The sequence below is a fragment of the Sinocyclocheilus rhinocerous genome, unplaced genomic scaffold (assembly GCF_001515625.1).
Source record: "Sinocyclocheilus rhinocerous isolate Xijiao unplaced genomic scaffold, SAMN03320098_v1.1 scaffold2455, whole genome shotgun sequence".
NCBI classification, from domain to species: domain Eukaryota; kingdom Metazoa; phylum Chordata; class Actinopteri; order Cypriniformes; family Cyprinidae; genus Sinocyclocheilus; species Sinocyclocheilus rhinocerous.
The window spans coordinates 70,052-78,153 of NW_015637542.1; the positions used below are offsets into that span (position 1 = coordinate 70,052).

An 8,102-nucleotide genomic window follows, 5' to 3' on the forward strand; every position below is an offset into this window, starting at 1 on the left:
GTGCATATATACAGGGAAAGGCAGTTTCTGTGCCATTCTGTGGAAGTAAGGACATGCTTTGTGAAGACCAAAGAGGTTAAAAGGTCTCCTAAGGAATCTCAGTCTGTTTCTTGTCTTCTATGTGGGGGAAATCACCCAACGCAGTTTTTACTAATGATTTTCCTCATGTGATGGTCATGATATGCTGTGACTTTGACCATTAATCTTGCTTACTTGCCCCAAAATTGACAATCTCCTTCCTGAGTTGTTATGATTAGTGTGTTCTTTTGTGTTAATGTTGAAAGCTGTTCGAAGCTGCTAGTTTGTTAGGCTCACTTCAGACTCGTGGCGCCAGGATTTGATTTATGAACATCCTGTGTCTTCGGCCTTTCTGTGGAATTCGGCTCCTCGTGTTTCAACCATGTTCTTGATCGAATCTTAAATTGTCTGAATCGGGTCTGATACCCTACAGTATATATATACATTATCTTAATGATCAAGACATGTCCCAGCTTTATGCATCCAGCATCAATTAAACGTGAGCGCAGACTTTGGGCAGACATCAGTCTTGATTGTAGCAATGAGTTGAAGGAGTTGAAAAAGACTGGTTCTTCAAATAGCCACAGACCAGCAGGTTCATCTGATGAACGTGAGATAGTAAACACTTTCCATGCTTCCATAGTTGACTTATAAAATGGTGTAAGATCCACCCGATCCTCAGCTTGGAGCTGCATTAGGAACAGATGTTTGTCCAGTCCCATACCTCCTACCCTCCTAAGGAGAACAAAAGAGGTTTCCATCCAGGATGCATTAGTGTGGTACAACAGTCTCTGAACTGTCTGCAAACGCAAAATCATTATTCTGGATTTTATATCCACCAATCCTTGGCCTCCTACTTGAACAGGAAGGAACAAAGCTGCAGATTGAATCCAGTGTTGTCCACACCAGAAAAAAACTCACAAGCGTCCTTTGAATTTCTTCTATAAGTCCCACAGGTGGTTGTAACACCATTAGCTTGTACCAAAGAATAGAAGCAACCAAATTATTGGTCACCAATATTCTTCCCCTATACGACAGCTGAGGTAGCAAATATTTCCATCTAGACAACTTTGTGCACACCTTCTCTACTGTACCCTCCCAGTTAAATTTTTGGAAATTGTCTGACCCCAAAAAAATCTCCAACAATTTAACTCCTTCTCTGCCCCACCTAAGGTCCCATGGCAATTGTGGGAGACTTTCTAACTGCCCCACCCATGAAATGCTTCACTTTTATTCCAGTTTACTTTCGCTGATGAAGCTTTCTCATAGCAATTAAGAACTTCAAACAACCTCTTAATATCATCTTTATGATTAACAAAAACTGTAATATCATCAGCATAGGCAGACAGACATATTTTTGAGACAAAAGATTAACCAGACACATAAAAACCTGACAATTTCTCTCAAAGTTTAAAAAGCAGTGGTTCAATTGCTAAACTGTACAATTGACCGGATAATGGACAGCCTTGCCTAATTCCTCTTAATATAGGAAAAGGCTGGCTCAAACCACCCCCCACCTTAACCACACAAACAGCATCAGTATACAATAATTGTATCAACTTTTGTCACCAAATCCAAAGACCTTTAACACATTAAAAAGATAGTCATGGTCAACACGGTCGAAAGCTTTCTCTTGGTCTAAAGAGACCAAACCAACATTCATATTAAAAGCTTTACATATATCCAAAATATCTCGTACTAAGAATAAATTATCCATTATAGACCTCTTGGGAACATAATACGACTGATCCCTGTGTACAATCATCTCCAGATAATTCTTTAGTCTATTTGACAAGAATTTCGTGAATATTTTATATTCCGTTGTAAGAAGTGCAACAGGACGCCAGTTCTTTAAAAGAGATAAATCCTCCTTTTTTTGGCAACAGTGATAAAACAGCATATTGTCGGGAAGTAGGCAAAACACCATATTTTATACATTCGCAAAAAAAAAACACCAAAAAGGTCCTTGCCTATACAACTCCAGAAACTCTTATAGAAATCGGCTGGCAATCCATCCATTCCAGGGGACCATCCTATATTGAGATTTGCAACAGCATCACTAATGGCGCTTTTCCACTGCATGGTACGGCACGGTACGGTTCACTTTTGGTGTCTGTTGAGGAAGTACAGACATTCCTCTCATTGATAGCAGAGGAGTGGATCCAGCAAGAGCTTGATAGTGCGACGCGGAATTAAAAAGTTTTTCAGGAGTCGCGGCAGTAGAGGAGACATGTGAATAATCCCGCCCACTCTAAAGTGATACTAAACTGCAGTGGAAACGCAAACCGGGCCGAGCCGAGCTGTGCCGTGCCATACTGAGCCATGCCGAGCCGAGTCGTACCACGCAGTGGAAAAGCGCCATAACTTCCTTAAATGTTATATTTTGCATCCAAATCAGTTTGAGTCACAATCCAACTGAGGAAGACCTTGAAAAAGCTGTATCAAACAGTTATTGTCACAGTCCTCTGCAGCATAAAGATTAGAGTAAAAGTCCCAATGATTCCTCATTTCCAACGCATTAGAGGTCACCCTCCCATCAGAAAGCTTAAGACATGGCATTTGTCTCTGTTGAGCCATTCTACTTTCCAAATTAAAGAAAAAAGAAGTTGGAGCATCCATCTCTGACAGAGATAGAAAACGAGACCTCACCAGAGCTCCTTTCACCCTCTAGTTCAAAACCAAACTCAATTCTCTCTTCTTCGTTTGTAAGTTACAATATAAAGTAGAGTCATATGTATCAATCAACTGAGATTCTATTAAATTAATTTGTTTTTCAAGAGTCTCAATCACATTCTTTACTATTAGTAGAATTAACTGTATACTGTTGACAAAACATTTTTATTTGAATTTTGCCTATGTCCCACCACTGCTTTAAATTTTCAAAACTGCTTTTTTTCTCTCCCCAATATTCCCCCAAAAATGTGAAATTATCACAAAAAACAGCATCCTGCAGCAACTTAACATTGAAATGCCAATATGAAGACTTAGGTAACTTAGACAACAATTGTCATAGAGATCAAATGATGATCTGAAAATCCTACAGCATAGGCTGATAATTTCACATCATTTAAAATATTTGACCCAACAATATGTAAACCAGCCAACTGTTCTCTTAATTTGCACAGCAGGGGTTCAATTACAAGGCTATACAGTTGCACTGAAAGAGGGCATCCTTGCCTTATCCCTCTCTTTACTTTAATATGAATGCTTAAACCTCCATCTATTTGACCATACATTCAGCTTCATTGTACAATAAATTAACCCATGAGATAAAACCATCTCCAAAACCAAAAGCCTTCAATAAATCAAACAAATATGCATGTTCAACTCTGTCGAATGCCTTTTCTTGATCAATAGATATTAACCCCAAATCATTATCATTATACATTACATAATCTATTATATCTCTAATTAAAAATAAATTATCCTTAATACATCGCCCCTTTACACAATATGATTGTTCTTTCATGATTAATACACCCATATAATTATTCAATCTATTGGCAATACATTTCGAAAAGATTTTAAAATCTATACACATTAATGCAACAGGTCTCCAATTCTTTAAACAAAACAAATCAGCTTTCTTCGGTAACAAAGACAATACTGCCCTGTTACAACTTTTAAGTAAAGACCCAGTCTGTATTGAACTTTAAAGCATTTCAAAATAATCTTTTCCAATCACATTCCAAAAATGTTTATAAAACTCAAATGGAAAACCATCTAGACCAGGAGCTTTCTCTGATGATAAACCTTTTACAGCTTTTGTCACTTCTTGAAATGTAATTGGTGAATCAGTCATCTCCTGTTGTTCAGGTGTCAACTTTTTAAGACATGAAAATAATTAATCTTTACATTTAGAATCCGTGACATTAACTGCATACAAATCAGAATAAAAATCAACAGCAATTCTTCTCATTTCATAAGAGTCATATGTAACAACACCATCATCTTTTTTTTAAACCAACCATCAATTTTCCTTGATTAGTCTTTCGTTCTAAATTGAAAAATAATTTTGTTGGTCCATCAATGTCTTTATTTTGGATAAATCGCGCCCTAACAAGGGCACCTTTCACTTTATCATATAATAAATTATTTAACTGAAGCTTTTTCTCTGAAAGGGCAGTTTCCAATTGAAGTCCATTCATAGCCATCATTTTCTCCTCTATATCAGAATTCTCAGTCTCCAAGTTCTGTATCCTGGTCTTTAATGTCCTTTTTGAATATGATGAATATTGTTGACATAAAACTCTAATTTGCACTTTTCCAATGTCGCACCATTGTTTAATATCACCATAATTAGCTTTTTGCATTCGCCACATTTCCCAATTAAAATTCTCACAAAAAACATTATCTTGTAAAAGTATATTATTAAAATAACAATACAAACTCCTTTTACTTTCTTTCGAAATGACAAAATCCATTGTTATCATTTTATGATCTGAAATGATATTTGGAATGATATTCACATTACCCATTCTGTTTCTTGAATCACCAGTAATATAAAAGCGATCCAATCTAGCAGTATGAACTCTACCACATGTAACATTTACCCAAGTGTATTGTTTAAGCAATGGATTTTTTATTCTCCAAACATCAAGATTCAAATTTTTAACCACATTAGATAATACCAGTGCTGATTTTTGGTGAGGTTCCTCAGCATTTCTATCTATGTTAAAATTCAAAGTGCAATTCCAGTCTCCTGCCATTATAATTATATATCCTGAATTAAGAGTTTTTAAAACACGACCAAAAACTCTTTCTGTTCCACCATTAGGAGCATACATATTAACAAAAAGAAAATGAAAATTATATATTTCAGCTCTTACTAAAAGTAATCTTCCAGGTTCTACATCATATCTAGACACAATTTTTGCTTTCAAAGTTGAATAAAATAAAATCGCAACCTCAGCGCTAACATTAGAGCCATGATTAAAACATATTCTCCTTTCCACCACAATCCCCATTCAGATTCAATACTCATATTACTATGGGTTTCTTGAAGACAACCTACTGCGATATTCTTAATATTAAAGTACTCCGAAACTAAAGTCTGCTTTTTCCTATCCCTCAGACCATTCACATTTAGACAACCTATTTTAAGATGCTCCATAAAAAGGAAAGAATAGAAAGAAAAACAGGACAGAAGGAAAAAAATAAACAGAAACATAAGCCTAGCAAAATCCATAATGTTTATTTGGCTTTACCACAAATTCTTCTTTCATTCACACCCTTTTTATCCTGTCTTATTGTCGTTATGTACTTCTTAAGTCTATACCGTTTCTGTTGGGATAACACAGTATGACTGTACGTTTTATGTGCCCACACTATCGAAGAAACAAACTTTTCGTTATCAGAGAAAAAATCTCCTATCTCTACCTTTTTCCCTTTAGTCTTGTCCAAAAAAGCATTTATCTGTTCTACGGAGTACAAATCATCATCAACTTTATAGAGATCTGACAAATCCAACAAACTCTCATCATCCTTCATGTCATCCTGACTCTGCGTCATAATATCAACAGCATCATCCTCCATACTCACGCACAGCACATCACTAACGTATGGGCCTACATGACTATCTACAACTTGCTCTTTTACAACTGCAGTACCATTTACACTACTAAAACTTGGCTCCCCACCATTATTATTATTATTCCCCACATTCAAAACATTGCAAACTCTCCATACTAGCAAAGATCACAAGCTATCGCCATCATTCACTCTAAACGATACATCCAATAATTTATCCGGAGAATTCAGAAACATTAACACTTGTCTCCTAAAAGACACGTTTAAGCATAGGATTTTTACATCCTAAAGAAACCGCTTTAACCTCACTTACAACTTTTCCAAATCTCGCAAGTTCTCTCACTATGACTTCATTCTCAATAAACGGAGGAACGTTTGAAATAATCACCTTTGTTGCCATTGCAAACAGTGGGGTAATAGTAGTGAAAATTCCTTTCACCCACAAGCCATTCTCAATAACCTTGTTAACCAGCATTTCTGCTTTAAGAAAAACAACTACGGCTTTATTCATTCTCGAAGCCGAAAATATATTTTCATAGCCTATCTGCTCACCAACCGCTAGCAAAACATCTTCGACCGTAACACTAGCCTCTGGCACACACCTGAAACCATGACGGAGAGATAATGGCGTCCTTCCACCTGTGGACGCCATACCTAATGCCAGTTGATCCATGCAAAGCACGGCACGCTACTAATTAGAACCCTATACTAATCTTCTTTTTCTGTTTATTGGCGGTTGGCAGACTAGCTTATTAGTGCATTACCGCCACCATCTGAACTGGAGTGTGGAGCATCGATGCATGTATATGTTTCATATATGAATGTATATCATACTAAATAATAATACTAATAGTCATAAATAAATAAACCCATTTCAGTGCCCACTCTTCAACTTTATTTATTGCAGCCTGAACTTTCTTAACTGTATATGATACATTTCGGCCTCTTTTCCAAAGTGCCCCATCATCCGCATATAACGATCTACCCATATCTTGCTGTAAATCATTGAATATATCATTTATCATTATGTTGAACAGAAGAGGGCTACACACACTCCCTTGAGGAGTTCCATTTTCAGATGTTCCCACTCTAACCTGAATTTTCCTCTCAAATAAAAAATCGGAATCCTGAGACTCAGACCTTTCCAATGATATGTGTTTTGTCAAGATTATAAAAAGTGTTGATTTTAAAAGACCGTGATTCATTTTGTGATATGACACTTGACACTGCCCACTAAGGGGGAGGAGACCGCCAAAATATTTAAAAGTACCATTTCCATGGTAACGCAATGTCTGATTTCGAAATGGTTTTCACAGGATGAATCTTGGGCTTCTAAGCTTTCAAATGATAGTATTATGTTGATGTACTTTCTTCCTTTTCCTATTTACTAGGTTCCACTCCATTTCAGTCCTACCTCCCTCACCAGCTTCTTCCATCCATTCCTCCTGTTCACTTCCTAATCCATCGTCACTTCCTACCATCTCAGCTCCAGTCACAGTTCAGTGCTGCCAACCGCCCACGGAAATGGTCAAAGTCCCGATCCCCTATACTAATCTTTCCATACAATAAACTATAAAATAAAGAAAAAAGAAAACACATACAGGAAAAAGAAAAGAAGAGAAAAAAAGAAAAAGCGCACGACAGTAACACGCTCTCAAACACACACCCTTCCACCTCCCAGCATGCGAGAGAGAGAGCGTGTGCAGAGCAGGGGACGCGAGGAACAGTATTGAGAACCGCTGCTTTAGAATACTGATTTTGAATCTCGTGAATCCATTAATCGTTAGAAGACAGAATTGCTATTCATATATGAATAGATTTTTACATGCACTCTTCCTCTTCTCTAAAGGCCTTTCCACACTGAGCACGAAAATGCGAAACGAATATCGGACACAGTGACGCGCTGGAATAAAACAATAGATTTCTATGGATGCTTCCACATAGACCGCGAACATTCGCGCACCGACAAAATTTGAATGTTTTTTTTCCCAACCAGTCCGACGAATCTTTTCAGTTTCGCAAAGTGAAAACACGGGCCGTCCAATAAGATTTGAGGTAGGATGACGTGACCGGAGCAGCTGCTGTTGCACAAATGGGTGAGAATGGTGGCGCTGTTTTGAAAACCAGAGTAAACAAACACCGAAGAAGAGTATCCCGGATAAGGGATTGGATGCTGAGTTCTTGTTGTCATTGGTATTTGAGAACCGATTTATTCTCACGGTCTTTATACCTAATAACATTTATATTAATTCTACACTGAATTATGTGATCTGTAGAGCACCGTCCGTTTTCTTCCACGTGCGGGATTGTTATGAGTTAGAGCGCATTCACTCTCTAGATCTTCCGTATTTAAAAAAAAATCGAGTGAAAATTTTCTACACATGACATGAAATCAAATAGACATATGGCGATATATTTTCTGTATGAGTTTTGTATGCAGCTCATGATATTTTTATAGCAATAAAGGATGTTTATGACAAATATTAGCAGTGTAGCATTATTAAACATACAAAGAGTGCATGTGTCTGCTTATTATAGAATCAAAATCAACTATA

General features: G+C 37.0%; 1 pseudogene; it reads left to right on the top strand.

The window, feature by feature from the left end:
• The window catches only part of LOC107749018 (GTPase IMAP family member 8-like), a 35,154-nt pseudogene that overhangs the window by 13,153 nt on the left and 13,899 nt on the right, over positions 1 to 8,102 (top strand).